The 20587-nt window shown below is 36.5% G+C and overlaps 1 pseudogene; it reads left to right on the forward strand.

Annotated features, from left to right (window-relative positions):
- Positions 1 to 10952: 10952 nt before the first annotated feature.
- On the forward strand, positions 10953 to 19499 carry LOC148940403 (uncharacterized; annotated as a pseudogene).
- The last annotated feature ends 1088 nt before the right edge of the window (positions 19500 to 20587 follow it).

The raw sequence follows: 20587 nt of genomic DNA on the forward strand, positions 1-20587 counted from the left end.
GAAAAACCTATTTCCAAAGTTTACAGGATAACGAAAAGCCTTCTAAAGTTTATAAATAGAAGGCACGATTTATATCAAGAGAAAACCCTGAGCCCAAAATACATTTAATGAAGGGTTCAATAAATGATATAATAATGCTCTGAATAAGCTTCTCAGAAAATCAAAACCAGATTATTATCAAGCTGGATTTAAGAAAAGCGAAGGTGATTGTGCGAAAACATGGAAAATTATTAAATACTTGAATTGAAAATCAAGTATTTTGCAGTAGGCTTCAAGACATGGCTAATTGTAGAAAAAAAATCCAAGACAGACAGTCCAAGTAATTGAGAGGCAAATGTTTAAATGGCTGCCCTTATAAAACCTTATATGCCCCCAGGGCATATCCTATAACCCTTGCCCTGAGAAGTGTGGGGGATTTGTCATCCTCAAAGACATAATTTCCAGGGTTTAACGAAAAAGCCTAGACTGCCAGTAAATCAGCAGTATCATTATATTTGATACCTTTATGGCTTGGAACATGTTGAAAATAAATCTGGTTGCCTTTAGCCTGGATGTTCAGAAGCTTCTTCTAATGTTGAATATGCCCTTATCATTGGCAATTCTATTAATTTTTTTGAGCAACAGTATTGCCGATTTGGAGTCAGAGAGGCAAAGAATATTCTCCTCTACAATGCTATGATTTATGAGAACATCTAGGGCCAAGCAAATGGCACATATTTCAGCTGACAAAATGGAAGATCCCAAAGGAAATGTTAAGGTTCAGTGATGGAATACATACATCTGTCTCACACCCCGAACAGATCCATCTGAATGGATTCTCCTGTGATTAGGGTACAACTTCGAAATCTGTTCAGCCAGAATAGTCTGAATCTAATGATTGGGAATTTGGTTTTTATATATTGGAATAAGTTCTGCTTGACAAATAGGTGGGCTCATTTCCCAAGGCAAAGTGTCATTAAAGGGGTACGCATAGGGGGAATACTGACTCCAATTTGGGACTTCCAGTTGAAACTGATTCCAAGATGAATGGCCATTGGTGCAAGCTGGCTTCAAAGCAAAGGTATGATTATACACAACATGCTTGTTTCCATAAGCTTTAATTCACGAAAAATATTTCTTTCCTTGACTGGATTTACTTTCACTTAGCGAAACCAAAACAGAAAGTTGTTTTGATTTAGACAGAGGAGTGTCACTGTGCAAACCCAGAGCAATTCGAATAGCTGAATTTTGTAAAGATTCCAGAGTTTTAAATGCAGATGATGAACGAATTAAGAAGAATTGGATAACATATTCTAGATTAGATCTGATATATAATTTATAATAATCTAAAATAACTTTAGGGTGGCATCCCCATTTACTTCCAGCAAGCTTTTGTTAGAACACAAAGTCTCCGAATGATCATGGATTTCAAAGAATTAATATGTGCATGCCATAAAATTTTAGAATCTATCCATAGGCCAAGTAGCTTCACTGAGTTGCAGTATGGAATATCACTAGATAAAACTTGAAGAGGATTGGGAGGATATCTTAAGCAATTATCAAATATAATGGCTTTGGTTTTACTAATTGAAATTGGAAAACCAAAAACGAAAGAGAATCTCTGAACTAACCTTATATCCTGTTGAATAAGACTTTGAAGAAGTAAAATATCTTTTCTGGACTTCCAAATAATTGAATCATCTGCATAAAGGCCAAACAATGAGTGAGATAATTGGAATTCTGAATAATACAAATTGAACAGAAAGGGACACAAAATTGCTCCTTGAGGAAGACCTCTAGTAATGGGGTTCATCTCTCCCCTAAACTCGTTAACTTGAACAAAAAAACTTCTATCATTTAATAAGGACTTCATGAGACTTATGAAAGAGAATGGAAAATCCAGGTTAATTTAAAGAACAATCAATTTATCATGGACTACATTTCCATAGGCATCTGACCAGTCAAACAGGACTGCCATTGTGGCCTGGTTGGCTTAAGAGAATTACCAACATCAAATTCCAGGCGAGTCATGTTATCCACAGAGCTTTTTCATTTTCTGAAGCCTGTTTGTTCACGTGAAAAAACATTATTATTTTCAGCAAACAAAACAATTTTTGATGGAATAAGCTTTTCAAGGACTTTACTGAAGGCTAGTAAAACAGATGTAGGTCGGTAAGATTAGGGGTCATTAGATGGGTAAGAAGGTTGTAAAGCAGGAAAGACCCGGGAAATCTTCCAAAAATCTTGGAACTTTTGGCTTGACCAAACAAGATTATACAGAATTAAAATGGCAGCATGGAAAACCTCTGGGAACTCAAAGATCCATCATAGGCAGCGCGATAGCGCTGCCTAAGTACAGAACGGTGTGGGCACAATGTATTATTTATTTTTTCTTCTCCATACCCAGGCACTTCGTATCGAAGGAGTTTTCATAGAAACTTCGAAAAGGGCTCATTCAATTGAAAATTGGAGTGGCTAGTGCCCTTTCTAATAGTCGAAGGTGATTGGAGGGCAACTAGCCCCCCCCCCTCACGCCCATCTTTCCCCCAAACACATCCAATCAAAATTTTGAGATAGCCATTTTGTTCAGCGTAGTTGATTTCCAGATAGAAAATATGTTTTTGAGGAGGAGACTCCCCTACAACCCTCGGGGCAAGGGTTTTAAGTTATGCCCTGGGGGCATATAAGGTTTTTATAGAAGGCGTTGTCGTAGAAACTTCAAAAAAAGGCCCTTTTGATTGGAAATTCAAAGGGCTAGTGCTCTTTTTAATAGTCAAAAGTGATTGGAGGGCAACTAGCCCCCCCCCCACGCCAATCATTCCCCCAAACACATCAAATCAAAATTTTGATACAGCCATTTTGTTCAGCGTAATTGATTTCCGAATAAAAAAAAGTTTTTGTGGAGAACACTCCCCGAAAACCCTCGGGGCAAGGGTTTTAAGTTATCCCTGGGGGCATATAAGGTTTTTATAGAAGGCGTTGTCGTAGAAACTTCAAAAAAGACTCATTCGATTGGAAATTCAAAGGGTTAATGCCCTTTTTAATATATGAAAGTGATTGGGCGGTAACCAGCCCCCCCTCTCACGCCCACCTTTTCCCCAAACACATCCAATCAAAATTTTGAGATAGCCATTTTGTTCAACGTAGTTTTAAGTTCTGGGAATTAGGTCTTTGAGGATCATAGCCCTATCACAGACCTGAAGACAAGGGTCGTAAGTTATGCCCTGGGGCATATAAAGATTTTATAAAACGCCTAGTCGTAGAAAATTCAAAAAGGGCTCATTCGATTAGAAATTGAAATGGCTTGTGCCCTTTTTAATAGTCGAAACTAAATGGAAGGAAACTAACACCCCTTCCACGCCCACCATTTCCCCAAACACATCCAATCAAAATTTTGATATATTCATTTTTTTCCACGCAGTTTAAGTTCAGGAAATTATACTTTTGAGCAGAACATTCCCCCCACAGTCTTCAGAGCAAGGATTATAAGTTATGCCCTGGGGCATATAAGTTTTTATTGAAATCTTTGTCGTAGAAACTTGAAAAAGGGCTCATTCGATTGAAAATTCAAAGGTCTAGTGCCCTTTTTAATAGTCGAAAGTGATTTGAGGGCAACTAGCCCCCCTCTCTCGCCCACCTTTTCCCCAAACACATCCAATTAAAATTTTTAAATAGCCATTTTGTTCAGTGTTGTGTATTTCCAGATAGAAATTATGTTTCTGAGGAGGACACTCCCCCACAGTCCTCAAGGCAAGGGTTGTAAGTTATGCCCTGGGGCATATAAGGTTTTTACTGAACGCGTCGTCATAAAAACATCAAAAAGGGCTCATTCGATTGGAAATTCAAATGGCTAGTACCCTTTTTAATAGTCGAAAGTGATTGGAAGGCAACTAACACCCCTTCTGCGCCCACCATTTCCCCAAACATGTCCAATCAAAATTTTTAGACAGCCATTTTGTTCCACGCAGTTTAAAGTTCAGGAAATTATACCTTTGAGCAGGACACTCCCCCAAGAGTCTTCAGGGCAAGGGTTATAAGTTATGCCCTGGGGGCTTTTATTGGTTTTTATTGTAATTTTTGTCATAGAAACTTGAATAAGGGCTCATTCGATTGGAAATTCAAAGGGCTAATGCCTTTTTTCATAGTCGAAAGTGATTTGAGAGCAACTAACTGCCCTCTCACGCCCACCTTTTCCCCAAAAACATCCAATCAAAATTTTTAGATAGCTATTATATTCAACGCAGTTGAAAGTTTTTTAAATCATGTCTTTAAGGATGACAACCAATCCCCCCCCCCCACAACCCTCAGGGCAAGGGTTTTGAGTTATGCCCTGGGAGCATGTAAGGATTTTATTGAAAGCGATGTTGTAAAAACATCCAAAAGGGCTCATTTAATTGAAAATTGAAAGGGCTATTTTAATAGTCGAAAGTGATTGAAGAGCAACTAACCTCCCTCTCACGCCCACCATTTCCCAAACACATCAAAACAAAATTGGCACTGCTTGAAGGTAATGGGGTAAGTTTTTTGATTGTTTGGACACGCAGCTTAGGGATGGTGATCAGGGAAAAATACGCCGAGGTTCTCCTGATGCTAAGTATGTTTTTGCGAGTGATTTTTTGTGGTTCGGTGCATTCTGCGGATTTTATAGTTATGCATGTTAATTGTCGAGGTCTAAATAGCTCATGTGCGTATCTATCTGAGTTGTGCCAGGAGAGCGATATTCAGGTTGTAGATTTAACTGAAACTTGGCTGCGCGACCACGAAGATTCTTTGACCACAACGATAACTAAATCTTAATCATCTTAATTTTTTGCTGTTGTTAATAATTGATGTTAAAATGAAAAAAATGAAACTCGTGCGTGCAAAGTAAAAAAAAATCAAATACACTCTCAGTAGTATAGCCTCTAATATCTATTACTATTATGTCGCAATTTTCACTTCTAGCACGTTTTATTTCTTAAGAGACAAACTTTCTCTTAGTTTGTCTCCATCTGTTGACCTGCTACCCTATCTGCTTTAATTACCTTTCTGTAACTGCTAACCTGTCTCTAACTGCTATTCAGTATCTACGAAAATATTTAATGATAATCTTATAACTTAGGGCTAAATTGCTTGAAGATATTCTACCCTTTTAGAAATATTCATCTTAACAATCTGATTCATCTGAATCTGAAACAGAGCCTGATGAAGAAGAAAGTGGTAATAAGAAGAAGAAATGGTATATAACACATTTACAACCGGGACAATATGAAGACGATCCTGAAGTTTGTGCTGATGAAATATTTGTGAATCTTTTAACAGAAGCCTGTGAAAACAAACCAGGTGTTTATCCTAATATTATTTCAAAATTGAGCCTAGGTGCTCAATCTTTGCTGGTCATATTTGAAACCCTTTAATTTAAGTCTTTTTTTTATGGTTCTATTAAAAATATATAGTTAAAGACTATAGATCAAATATTAATATCTGGATCGCTCATAAGCCAAACTGACGTTTTGTACTTCGTTATATTCTAGTGTTAAAGTATGTTATTGACTATTTACCACTACTTTATATTACTACTTACTAGTCATATGCTGTGCTAAATAGTTCACATGGCTTAACAGTCCATACAGGACATAACCTATATAACAAATATTACTAAAAAGAACTTATGAGAATGCAAAAACTATTTAATTTGAAACCATTATGATATAGACCAAGAAAGACCTACTCATCTAAGAAAAATTAAGATTTAGTGATCCGAAGGTAATTATTAATGATGTATTCAACCATTGCGCTATTATGGTGACTTTAGAAGTATCGACTTCCCAAAATCAAAGAAAGGAGAAAAGAAATGGGATTAAATTAGATGCTGCTTCGATTAAGAAGTTTAAATGTAAACTAGCGTCACATGCTGTGCAAAATAGTTCACATGGCTTAACAGTCCATACAAGACATAACCTATATAACAAATATTACTAAAAAGCACTTATGAGAATGCAAAAACTATTTAATTTGAAACCATTATGATATAGACCTAGAAAGACCTACTCATCTAAGAAAAATTAAGATTTAGTGATCTGAAGGTAATTATTAATGATATATTTAACCATTGCGCTATTATGGTGACTTTAGAAGTATCGACCTCCCAAAATCAAAGAAAAGGGAAAAGAAATGGGATTAAATTAGATGCTGCTTCGATTAAGAAGTTTAAATGTAAACTAGCGCACAGGACTGGTCACACCGTAATAACTATGAAGATCCTACTCATCAAATGGACAAATGGTATGGTCAGTTAACTTCGCTGCTCTGTTCAAGTTGTTCTAAGTTTAAACAGTCGAGAAAAGATAAACCAAATAAGCAGTGGATTGTAAAGTTTCTTTGTTCACTTCTCTGTGAATTGTCTATTTCTCTGTACAGTGAGACTTCTTCTCTTTAGGGTCTTATGGTAGCGTTGGCCTATTATCTGGGTTCTACCGGTCAAGGATGCCTAGAACCTCTAACCATCACATATTCTTTGTTCAGAGTATAAAACGTTTATTTATACATATAATACAGTGAAGGTACATATGGCTAGGACAGATACAGAATTCGAACTGACAAAAATAATTCAAATTGGTACCCACCTTTAGATACACATCTGGCTACTTGACAGAACTGATAAAGAGAATTTCTAAGAAGTGGGGTTGTTGATGTTGACAATTTGCAATGTTTGCATTTTAGATAATGGGTTTATTCCGGGTTAAAGTGACCATGGGAAGAATTTGAACAGAAGAGTTTATAAAGCCAACAATAACTATTTGTGGTTAAACATTTAGCAAACTATGTGTTTAACCAATGGTTAAATGAACATCTCAACTGTCCTGTGTGCCGAAAGGAAATAAACTTCGACGGTTGTTTGCCTGGCCCCGTATTTTTATGACCACTACCTATAATGAGGAGCAGAAGCGAGAAAGGGGAGCACTGGAAGAAACTAGAGAGGGTCATTAGGGAGAGAGCTCTAGGAAGCAAGGCGTCCCCAAGGCAACCTAACCATGGCAATCGTCGATGGTTAAGACGACGAACTAACAGGTATCATCAACGTCGTACCATCGACACACAGACGCCCACTGTCCACAATTATTACAGACCTTTCTATTTTTCGTACCATCTCAATTGAGACAACTAGATGTAAGGCGTTACTCGGTGCCTAGACGAAGTTCCAATCCTTAAAAGCAGCAGGGATAAATATCTGACATTCCCTGAAGTATTTTGATAGTTTTTTTTACTTGTGAGCTCATTTTACATATGACCAGCTGGGATATTTAAATTCTATATATTTGACATTTCCATATTGATCTTTAAGCCTACCATCATTCTTTAATTGGGCTTAACTAGACAAAGAGTTCAGAGATAGTGAGTCTCGGAAGAATGAATGCAGTATATGCATGTTAGAGATGTCAGATAATGATCAAAAACGACTTCCATGCAAGCACGTTTTCCACACGGTTTCCACCCTCGCCATTCAACGGTTAGATACGAAATTAACATGGGATTCCGACAGCAACCCTTTGACGTCACGACAGCCCTGTTTCAAGCTGGCAAGATTCCCAGGTGTTACAGTATGATTAATTGAAATGTGCTCGGGGTAACAGAAAAGTAGCAATAATAGGAAAATTAACATAGGATTTCTGCAACATCCATTGGAAAATTAACGTTCGATTTCTGTGACAGCCATAGATAAATTAATATGAGATTTTTAACGCAGCCCTATTTCAAGCTGGCAGACTTCCCATGACACTCTCAGGTGTTCTATAGCAAGCACTATTGTTTTTCTATTTGCCCGTATACTTGTCTATACGGTTATTGCGGAATATGTCCAGGTTTTTTAATATTTCCCCATGGCAACCGTCGTTGTTTTTCTATTTTCCCAAATACTTGTCTAGACGGCTTTTTTGGAATATGTCAAGGCGTTCCCTCTAAAATATTAACCCGTGTATGTTCTGGGAACAGTATAAATACACAGGGGGGAAAGCGAAACCACATCAGTACTCACTAGGACCCGAAAAGTGCTACAGCTATCTCTAAAAAAGGAAAATGAATAATATACGATATCAAGAGGGGAGTCCATTTCTCTATTAGAACATTCCCCTTCTCTAGGTTTTTGCTAATCAAAGCGAGCGAGTAAACCTCCCTTCAGGGACGTCAACCTCAACTTCAGGCAAGTTAAGTATTTGAATTAGTTTTAGTTCACACCTATAGAAAGGAGTAACTCAGTGTTTACCATTTTTGGAAAAGCATCCACAGAGACCGATTATATTGGATTGTGAAGAATTCTCTTAAAAAAATGGATAGACCTAAGAAACTGTCTTCAAAGAATCAAAATGTTCCGGCAATGGGAGAAGTTCTACAGGTTCAATGGAGCAAGGCGGGCGGAGATCCTCATAGTCTGATAGGGCTTTATCAATACCTCGAAGATGGTTCCACTATTTCTTTTCAAAGATCTCTCTCCCTCGCAAGCCATTTTATTTATCTCATTTTCGGGCCAGCGGGGAAGAACATGCCATCCTTTTTGAAGGATGGTGATCAGTTGTTACGAATTGGTAGCCTATCAATGGACAGCTTGGATAACCGTTATGGTTATTTTATGAAGAATAAAATCAAAGAAGAATTGGAGAAAAAGGATTTAGTGACTTTATTAATCTGTCGGAGGCTTTTCAAAGGTGTGGTCAAGTATTTACCATGGTTGATGTCCCGAAATACCATGAACAATAAATGATCTTGAGAAGACGAGAAGAAATATTGTTTTTAATATTTAAAATTTTTCATTTTAATATAACCAATGTAATTCAATATAAACTGATTTCATGCAATAAAAAAAATTGAATATTGTTTCTGAGTTCAACCAGACAACATCTGTCTAAAATTGGATATTATTAACCAGGATATTACAAACCATTTAAACCAGTCATTCAGCACTCGTCGCGTGAACATCACGTGTGCCCAGCGCGTGTTAAATTAATTTTCATGAAGCTGTGTGACTGCAGTGTTTTGACCTTGGAACGAATTTGGCTAATAAATTTTAGACGTGATCCAGATCATATCAATGAAAACTGGGCTAGTCTTGAATCCAGTTTTAAACTTTGTCTCTCGATGCATGACAAAGGGTCACAAAGTTTGACAAAAAATAGTCCGCTTACCCCAAAAAAACGTCTAGGGCTAGCCCTGGTGTTGGGTAAAATTATTATTTAGAATTTTAAAATATTTTCTTTCCTTAGCGATAATACTTTCGATACGACGGCAGAAATTGAAGCCATTGAAAGAAATGAAATTTGCGAAACAAGGGTTATAGCTAATGATGGAACGGCATGACCAGTCCGCAAGACCAGCCACAAGAAGAGACACAAACGTGAACGGGACTGTCATGAAATACAATTGAAATACAGCACTAGAGAATCATTTTAAAAAGGGTTAGTCAATAAGGAAGGCAACTGAAGACAATGGTATTCCTAAAGTATACTGGCTGATCAGATAAAAAAAAAATTACCGGTGAGGGGAAAGGCTGGGAGGAGGGGAGGATAAAGCCAAAACGAGGACCTCCTCTAATTCCCAGTGAAGCAATTTAGGCACTTAATGTAACCTGGGCAAAGGACATAAAGAAAGCCGGGTTTCCAGTAACTAAGGAGCAATTGAGAAGCATTTTGACACAAATAGCGAATATACACGGCGTGGCTGATAAATTTTCTAGTGATGGCATACCAGGGGAAAGATTCATGAGCAATTTTTTAAAACGACAAACTCACTAGATAGTACATGCTGCGGAACCGACACATGGTGTTAGGGCGACCTTGAAAAAAGATAGAATTCTAAATTACTTAACTTCTCGAAAAGAGCAACTTCAAACAGACGAAGGACTGACTGACAACCCTGTACTAGTGTATCTTAGCTGAATAAAAGTATATATAAAAGTATATAGCCAACCTCTCTTGAATCTAAATTTAGTCCCTCGAATATTCCCAGCTGTTACGCCTCATTAGTCCAGTCATAGCCTAAGGCACGCTACCAAAGTTTATTACCTTAGGGCCATAGTTTATCTCCCTTATAAAGGGAGAATAAAGGTATCAACAACAACCTCACCTTAATAACATAAAACCACTTTACCACATTTTTAAGCACTTTTAAATAACTTACTTAATGTTGATAACTTTGTGAGGTTAAAAAAATGAAACACCTTTGGTTTCAAGGGTTCAATATGCAATTGGCCCCATAAGCTGCTACTGAATTATGAAAGAGCATAAAAAAGGCATCAAATGACATTTTCACTTTCATCCCAGCTAAATTATGTAGCCAACTACAAATTTACTAAAATATCTACAAATCTACCATTTTGTCCCTCTTTGTTCTGGCATGTCTCCTTCTAAAAGCGCTAAATTTTAGACCTTTACCTACTCAATTCATCATTTTTGGCCAAAGAGATGTGCCAAATTTAGTTGTTAAACATTTACCAAGCAATTATAATCTTATAAAACCTATATATGGGATCATAAGAGAGAGAAGGCATGTTTTAAAGTGAAAGTATTATTGCATTTAGATATAGTAGTTTTTAGAAAAGGCAGTGAGTAGTATGTTCACCTTATTTTGACCTAAGTTAAGGAATCTTGTAGGATATATAGCCTTTATTTAGTTCACCCACATATGTGAACGATAATTAAACAAAAATATTCGATGTATAAGAAATAGATATAAAAGCATTCATAGCAAAGTATCTCTTTCTTCTCTTCTACAACTACAATTTTACAATATAATGTTTTGCCGTTCTTTTTTTTAATTCCCGCTTTATCTGACCAACAAGATTCACAAACACAGATTTCAATTGTGGGTCGTTTTGATCAACAATGTTGATCAACAAGACTTTTGTTGTTCGCTGGAACAAGACTTTTGATAAACAGCGTCTCGCCAGAACGGCTTTTCCTTGTTAAGTTTCTGTTCTTTGGTTTGCTAACCTGGTTACTGAAATGCCGTCCCGATCTGGTGCCTGGTTTGGTCTTAGGAAGGCCCTTAAGTCCTTAATATTGGACGTTGCTCACTGTACGACCCCTGTCATGCTCACTAACTACATAAATAGTATAAAAATCAAATATAAAATGCGAGCAGATTTTCTGCATCATGAAAACCTTAAATCTTCAGTAAAAGGGTTACTTGATGACCTCATATTGGCTAAGATCTCTACCCAAGTAGATGAGGCAGTGATTAAAATGACAGAGGAACAGGTATTCATGCAAAATTATATCACTATCTTATGAGATAAGCAACAACGAACGTATATTTTCTATTTAATCTTCTTTGGCTAGTTTAGAGTCACCCATGAAAGACCTTGAAAGCTATTTCAGGCCTATCCAGTCCAACCTGGCAAGATTAAATGACCGTGTTGAACAGTAGGGTTTAAGTAACCAAATCACAGTCTTCGGGGTGAAAGGACATGCCTTCATCGAAAACACTGAAAGTCGATTCATGTCACTATGTGCTGGGAAATTTCCTGACATACCAATTACTCAGTCTGATGTTGTATCATCCATAAGCATTGGCAAACTATCTGCGAAAGCTAGACCCATAGTTGTAGAATTTTGCAACTTACGAGTTAAAAACATCAGCTATTATAAAAGACACTTTGAAAGAAATTGGCGAAGTTTTGGAAGCAGATTACCTCAAATCCCCATCGAAAGAGGATTTTTTCAAGATCAGTGAAGAATACTGGCCTATATGGAATTTCTCAAATTGTCTAGGATCAATTGATGGAAAACATATAAATCCAGGCATCATTCAAAAGTGGTTCTGAGTTTTACAACTATAAAATTTGTTTTTCGGTGGTCCTCTTTGCTGTGTGTGATGCAAATTACCGTTTCACATATGTTGATATAGGGAGCTTTGGAAGTGAAGGTGACGCTGGAATATTTGCATTTTCATGATTTGGGTGAGCCCTGAATGAAAATAGATTGGACATACCTACACCACAACCTTTTCCCAATATGAGCCCACAATCATTCAAGTTTCCTTATATGTTTGTGGGCGATGAAGTCTTTCCTCTAAAACCAAATATGGCACGTCCCTTTGGAGGTAAGGACCTCTCAGCTTTGGAACGAACATTTAATTATCGTCTGTCCCGAGCAAGGAGAATAATAAAGAATAATTTTGGAATTCTAAGCTTCAAATGGAGAGTTTTTAGATCCCCTATACTCTTAAAGCCAAGCACCATAACTAACCTGATTAAAGCTGCGTTTTACTTCCATAATTACAAGCTCACAGATGACATCACAAATGGTGTTAGATCGTATGTCACAGTAACAGGTTTGGACTCCAATGACCTCGAAAATGTATATTGGAGGGTTGATCAACAGTTGGCAAATATGAGGGAAATTACCAACCGAATCAACTCCAACAGGGCTGGTGAGCTCTCTATCAAGCAGTGAGAATACCTGGCCAAATATTTCTCTTCTGACAAAGGTCGTGTGCTCTGGCAAGAATAGCATATAAATAGAGGGCGTATTGACACTTCTTTACCTCTCAGTGATTTTACTTGTTATGTGGTAATAAATACTATAAAATTTTACGCATTTCGTATGAATACTAGCCCTATAACATAAATCATAACAGTAAAAAAATATTGGCAATAATCACTGAGTCTGCAAGCTGTTAAGTTTACTGCCACCTAGCTAACAGTAAATAAAGTTAGATTTTTTTTATCACCATTTTGGTCTATTATGATCTGTGGTCGGCTAGAAATATGTACGTATATCAGCAATGGTCCTTGCCTCTGTTGGTGATTCCCAGACAATCACCAACAGAAAAGAATTGTGGAATGCTATATTGCAGGTACCTGAAGCCTCAAGCCGAGCAATTGTTTCTCATTATACAGTTATTTGAATAAATTATAATAGTATTGAATCTTGTACATATTTTTTTCTACTCATTTTTATCTAGTGGCTAAGGGACTTATTTAAAACTTATTACTTTCTTATTCTGGGGGGGGGGGGAGGAGACTTTAAATTTCATGTGGGAGGGACAGGGTCAAAATATTCTTTCACATGTTCTCACAAAAGAGTATACTCTATGATTTTTCTTCATTATGCCTGCCATCCAAGAGGCACTGCTGCTAGTCACATATATAACACTTTAACATCAGACACAAATTTATTATTTTAGTTTTTTTATTGAAATGGTGATAAAATGATACTAAAGTATAAAAAGGTCACTCCATCAGAAGATGTTCCATTTCAAATTCATAGAATAAATCATTAATTTTTTTCCATCACTACTTGCTGTCTTACACTGAGACCATTTAGCTTTGTAGATATAAATTCACCCACTAAACTTGCTCGTCTTGGGTTGCATTAGCATTGCTGCATGACAATGTCCCATAATTGTCCATAAATACTGTCCCACAAATCCCATGTGTTTGAACAGCACCCACACCTATTTTCCCTCTTTTCTAGCATCTCCACTTCTAGATTTGGTGGCCTTCCTCTTTTCCACAAACTCTCTTTAGAAATACCCATAGCTTGAGGCAATCATCAGCTGTAAAGACGACTATTGCTATACTTAAAAGATTTTATGATTAATAACATACATAATATAAATAGTTTTTAAAAAACTGCTCTAAACAAATAGTCTTGTATGGAAGATATATTATTTTTTAGGTATTTCTAATAGGAGAACTACAAGCAGGTTTGGAATAAAATTTTGGCTGTTATTTACTAAAATTGAGATTTTAAGAGTAGATAATTCAGCATATTTTTCATTGTTTATTCAAAACATCGATGTAGTTTGCCATGGAACATACTGTTAACAAATTTCCTAAGGTCTTAATTGACATAAACTTTGAAACCAAATAGTGGATGGCATGGGCTGACTGTGGTGATGTTACAAAAAGAGAAAAAATTTATGGTCCTTTCAATATTGTCTTTGAATGCAACTTTCATCATTTTCATATAAAAAATACTCATTTTGGTTCAAAAACTATTGTTAATTTTAAAACTAGATGTAGTTTGCCATGGAACATACTGTTAACACAGTTCCCAAGGTCTTAATTGACATAAACTTTGAAATCAAATAGTGGATGGTATGGGCTGACAGTGTTGATGTTACAAAAAGAGAAAAAAATTATGGTCCTTTCAATATTGTCTTTGAATGCAACTTTCATCATTTTCATATCACAAATACTCATTTTGGTTCAAAAACTATTTATTCAAAAACTAGATGTAGTTTTATTTGGTGGAGAGGAAAGATTGGCTCTTACGCTTATATATTTAGCCACTGGAGATAGCAAACGTTCGCTATCTTTTCAGTATTTAATTGGTAGGTCCACTGCTACTAAAATGATAGCTGATACTATTCAGGCTATATGGGAAACCTTGCAACCCATGGTGCAAACCTTGCAACCCAGCTAATACATTCGTCCTCTCCTCCCCACCTAAAAAATGCATGCATACTTCCCAATAACAAATACCATACGTAAACAAGTTTCACCTTACGTGAAAGTTTCACCTCACCATAAGTTTCACCTTACGTTTACGAATTGCTGCTTAACTTGGAAAGATATAATTCCTTGTTTCTCAAGATTATCTGACCGATTTGTTGTCACAATCGAATCGTAATATTACCTACACAACTGTATAGCATCGTCAATGAGCTAAATTTGGAAAGAAATTCATTTTATTTGTTTTTTTTGACGAATTTGCTAAAAAAAACATTTGAGGGGAGGGGGTTCAAATATTTTAACACAACTTCTTCCTACATTCAATAAAAAACTCACGAGAAAAATTTCAACCTGATATACGGTTGTTTATCGATTAATAAAAAAACGAACTTTCCGAAAGAGATTTTCAAAAGAAAAGTAAATAGCCATAAAAAACTAAACTCAACACGACGGGGAAGGACTAATAAAGAATAAATAAACCCTAAAACAAACAGAATTAAAATAAACAATTAGATAAGATTTATTCATCGTGAAATACACATACAATATTACATTTTACTATTCCCCCAAAGGTTCATTGGCCTGTAAAGAAGGGGCCAGACAAACGAGTCACTTACTCAGAGAATAAAACAACATAAAATAATTACTTACTCGCAGAGAGAGAGATTCCCCTCTGAATTTTATACAACTATTCCATTCATTTAAAGTGGCTGTTTGAAGTTTTTATAATAAGAATACATTGGAGCCTTATATATGCTCATTTACTATAGGCAACGCTTGAATCTTGCCTCTGATATATGCCAAGATCAACAGTTTCCCCAGGATTGAATGAAAATACTCTTAAGTATGGCAATTTTTTCTATATCTTACATGTTTTTGTCTTCTATGGGTTACTGAGAAGCATCCTGCTGTCCTTGTTTGTCAGTCATAAGGATTTGGGTCTCAGACTCCTCATGCCAAACAATACCCCTCGATATTTAAGGAGTATAAAATAATAGTTTTATCTTTATGCTCACCTTCAGCAGATAGTCTAAGAGTATGTTATGTGCGAAATGGGGGGTAAAACGTTGAGTTGACGACTAATAGTAGTTTGCAATGTCGAATCTATCGAAATGAAGTAATGTAAAAAAAAAAATTATGAATAAGCCTCGACTTTTTACATTGAGTAGCAGGATATGAGGTAATGACTGTACAAGGCACTCCTTTATATTCTAAGATGGATTGCAGGGATTACACCTAAATTAAAATTTGAACTATATTTTAACGAGAAGGCTATGTGGACAGCAAAAATAATAAAGCAAAAAACCTTTAGAATCAAACCCCTTCGTCTATAAACGTATTTTCACGATATATTTGGTTTCAAAACAGGTGAAAAGACATAATCATTTTTTTTTTCTATTGAAAGCAAGCAAAATCCAACTTTGAAAAAAAATCTTAAATAGACTAATTTGAAAAATGCTACTACAAAAATATACATATTGGAGAGAACAAAACCCAGGGACTATCTAAACCCACCACTCTAATGATTCATAGATAAAATACCTTTTACAATTTCTAAAATATAAAACTTAGTGGGTCTAAAATCCGAACCGTTCAAAGTGGAAAATTTGATCAAAGTGAAAAACCCCCATTGCACTTCCTGGCGTAATGGCCACAAAACGGAGATCAGCACCGCCGGTTTGGACCTTGGGTCTAGTGCCGTCATACTTCCTCCCCCCATACTTGACGCCCTATTATTGTATTAAATAAAAAAAAGGTTTTTTTTTACTGAAAGTAAGGACCGACATGGAAACCAAACAAGCAGAAATCATTGCTTATATTAAGGGGACTGACCCCTCCTCATAACTTTGATGTTTATGATAAATTTTTTAGTTCTTTAAAAAAGATTCTTATTTTTATAATTGCACGACTTTTGTGTTTCAGGAGTCGTTCTGAAAGAATTGAGACAAAAATCAAGCATTAGCGTAAAAAATGAGGTGTAGGGGAGGGAGCAATCTCCTTCATATACGTAGTAATCTCTGTTCGTTTTAAATTTTAATGTTGGTCCTTACTTTCAGCTGAAAAAACTTATTTTTTTAAATTTCTGATCTCTTTTAAATAATGTCAATCAATCTGGCCCCACCTCCACAGAGAAATCCCCCTCGACATTGAAAGATCCTCTAGAAAATTCAATCTCGTTGAAGACTTACCCCTGACAGTTACCCTTAACATCTTGATGCATAAAATTGAGACGAAAAAGAGAACGCAAGACCTATAAAAAGAATTTTGTTTAGGAATTCTGGCAAATTCCCCCAGTGTATAATTTCTCCTGACAAGTTCAACCCCTGGAAACTTCCCTATCGATGGAAAATTCTCCCGTGGAAAAATCCCCAGCAGAAATCTTACCCCCACCCTATACGAAAATGTATACGCACTTCCCAATCACAAATGCGTAAACAATGGGGAAACTTTATAACTTAAAGACCTTTTCTCTGAGGCTGGGTTTGGGGGGAGGGGGATCATTTTACATCCAAAGACATAAATATTGGGTCTTTAAATTATTATGAACAAAATGGCTACCTAAAAATTTTAATCGGGCGACTTTGGGGAAAGAGGTGGGGAGGGGGCCTAGTTGCCCTTCAATCTCTTGGGTGAAATCAAGAAGCCACTATGACAATTAATTTCTGTTAGAATGAACCCTGTCAAGAAATTCCAGGACCCTGGGTCGATATCTTCACCCTGGGGAAAAACAAACGAATAAAGACACATCCGTGATCTATCTTCTGTCCAAAAATACAAAATACCACAGTTTTGCAGATAGAAGCTTGAAACCTCTACAGTAGGTTTCTCTGTTACGCTGAATCTGATTGCATGATTTTCATTAAGATTCTATGAGTTTTAGGGGCTTTTAGTGTTTATGACTTTTAGTGTTTCCACCTCTTTTCGAAAATCAGGCACATTTTCTCAGGCTCGTACCCTTTAATGAGTTACACTAGACTTAATGAAATTTATTTATTTCAAATCACCCTGATAAGCCAATTCTTTTAATGTATTTATTTGTATCAAAATTACGTTTTTTAGAGTTTAGGTTAGTATTGAGTCTTGTCGGTCTTTACTTACAGTTCTTTGCCAAGAACTGTTTGATTTTTTATTTCTCCATAGTTACTAAATACTCTGGGAAGCAGTGAAGAAATTTGACATGGGACTGGGGGGGCAACTTCCCTCACAGACATGCGGTTTGAAACTCCCAGGCCCGAGTTTCCCCTCCCCCCCCCATCCGAAATTAATTTCTTCCAAAATCTTGTCAAAACTAAGATATACCAGCATAATTGAAGCATGAACAGAAGCAGATAAATTTTGTTAGTACATATTTACCTTTATAGTATTACAAAGTACCTTTATAGTACTAAAAATTACCTTTGTGGTACCAAATGGCTTATTTTTTAGTTTTACTATCATTTTTACTTGATTTAAAAAATTGGTTCCTAATCCCCCCCCCCCGAATTTTGATGAATTTACGCCACTCCTGGGAAGTTTGGAACATTTGCAACGAATAACTCAGGTTTCACAGACTCAAAAAATGTATAATTATAACCAATAATTTTTCTTCTTGATCAAGATGAATTCTGCCACAGTCACATTTTCCAGGTCATCCACCCACAGACACATTTTCCGGGTCATATTAGCCCAAAATCGATGGTATTTCAGAATAAGCTATGCTTGGGGTAAAATAAACCAAAAAATATGCTATGCATTCCAAGAAATGCAGCAGGAGTGTATTAAAGTATTAAGAACTGTGCGTGTGAGTTCAACAGCATTGAGTTTACGTGGAATCAACCTCTTCAGACTCAAATGTTTTTGTCAACATATCTTCAAATGTGTTTGCAGAAAAAATTATCGAACGGCAATCAAACGGCTCTATCCTCGTTGAGACGTAGTCGCAGATTTGACATATGCGTTCTTGTCTAATTGAGCATTATCTAGTAAAATTCTTCGTGTCCATCTCCTCTTATATTTTATTCATAATTATAATTAAAAATTCATGACCATTATTCTGCTCCCCAATTTCAGAATACGGAGAAGGTCTTCAAAGAAAACTGATCATAGCTAATCTTACTCGTGATTAAATGCAAAAACAAGTTGCTTCAACTGAAATAAAGAACATAGATTAAAACTCAAAATAAAAAAATATATTTTCCACGTACGAGGGGCTTTCCCTTCTTCAACTCTTTAAGCTAAAGTTAGAAATTGTGTTCTACTTTTTTAAGAAATACATAAAAAAAAGGGAGAAGGAGCGCGCAAATCTGTGTTGGACTCATGCGGCTAGTTGCTAGTAGTGGGGGTCAATCTATTTAATGGGGCCCAAAGTATATTAGCATGGGATTTTAAAGGTGCTTTGTTACCTCACAACATCCCTGGCAAGACTCCCACCCTGGCACGATTCTGACGACAAGCCCTGGCAAAATTCCAAGCGCATGCTCTGTTTCTGTGACTAGATTAACCACTTCTCGAATTTTACTAAATTACTTAAGATTTTCGGCTCTCAAATCCATCCATTTTAACACTCATTACCATATACAAATAAAAAAATTTTGCTAGTAACAAACCGTTTTTATAGATTGTTCTCTTCAATATATTTCGTTAACGCATTTAATCTGTCTTGTAGTTTCTGCATATGCATTATATTCACTTTAGCCGCAAAGCATAATTGTTCTTCAAACTTGAACTTGCTTAATGATATAACAAATCCTGCATACATCTTGTCCCATTGTAGGGTTACTCGGCAACCTTGTAATTTCCACTGTTACTTCAGGCACTCTAGATTCAATCAAACACTTTCAACGTCCAAAAATGTATGAGCATCCATTTTGATGTTGACACGCTGAACTTTTTAAATACTAAAAGAATAATGGGATACCCGGGCATCTTCCGGTAATAGCCGTCTATACTCCTATATGGGGGCTTCTATTTTTAGAGGGATATTAGAAAAACAATGGCGGTTGCTAGGGGAATATTGGAACACCTGGAATCCCGAGAAGCCTGCAAGCTGGAAACAGGGCTCTCATGGGAATCTTGCCAGGGATATCGTGATGTCACGGGGCACCTTTAAAATCCCATGCTATGGGATCAGTTTTGTTTTGCTAATTGACCTGTCGAGAATTTTTCACTTCTTCACTGTGAGTATCAAGACCATAGTACGGCCTAAAAGTTGCTTCTTCTTTAGTGTAACTGAAAACATTAAAAACATGCATCAGCAAGTCTGGAAATTGTGTTTCGAAGTATTTACACAATTCCTCCGGTGATTCCCCAATAACTCGGCTTTCAACCTCCAACTCATAAAAGTGATGAGTCCAGTTTCTTAGTAAACGTAATAGGTCTTCTATCTTTGCAGTGTCATATTTTCTATGTGTATCATTTTTATCCAATAATGTAGCTCCCTATCGAGATTTGACAGCCAGTTTCCAGCCAGGGCACCAGGTTTTCAGATTTCCAGTATTTCGCCAACAGGATACAGTCGCTTGCTCCTCTGTTGCAGATCAAGTTGCAATCAAAACGATGTAGTCAGAAAGAACACCAAGGTTTTTTTTAATGTCCGAAACATAGGGTGTCTTAAGATTTCTTTGGCATTTGGTTGTTCTTCCCCAGTTAAAATGGATCTAAGAAGGCACAGGGCCGTGCCATCAAACTTATTTTGTGACAAAACATCTACAACAAATTGACGGTTATTTCTTGTTATTGTCTGGTCAAGGAGAGAGGAATCTCCTGTAAGAGCATAGAAAATGACACGACCCATGTCAAACACGTCCAAAGTCTCAGCTGCAAGCTGGCTCATCATCCTTTCTGGCTTATCATTTGTGGATTTGCTGAGACCAAAGTCTGACTGCATGGTCTTTAACGGTCCCCGATAGTTGTTATATGAAAGTAGTATATTTCCTGGTCAAATATATCCATGGGCTAGGTCTAGGCCATGGATGTAACCCATTCCATTGTTTGCCTCCCACAAACATGTCTTGATGCATAATAGGGGTGCACAAAAGATCGTTTGGGCCCTTTTCTGATGTTCAATATATGATTTTAGGCTAATTTTGTATAGTTCAAAAGCAAAATAGCGAAAGCTGCCATCCCAGGCAGTATGCAGTAACCTCAAAACGTATTTTATAATAAATAATGTAGAGTAACCCTTTTCACCTCAAATTT

Source organism: Artemia sp. Qi Xiang Cuo, chromosome 19 (genome assembly GCF_049724085.1).
Source record: "Artemia sp. Qi Xiang Cuo chromosome 19, ASM4972408v1, whole genome shotgun sequence".
NCBI classification, from domain to species: Eukaryota; Metazoa; Arthropoda; class Branchiopoda; order Anostraca; family Artemiidae; genus Artemia; species Artemia sp. Qi Xiang Cuo.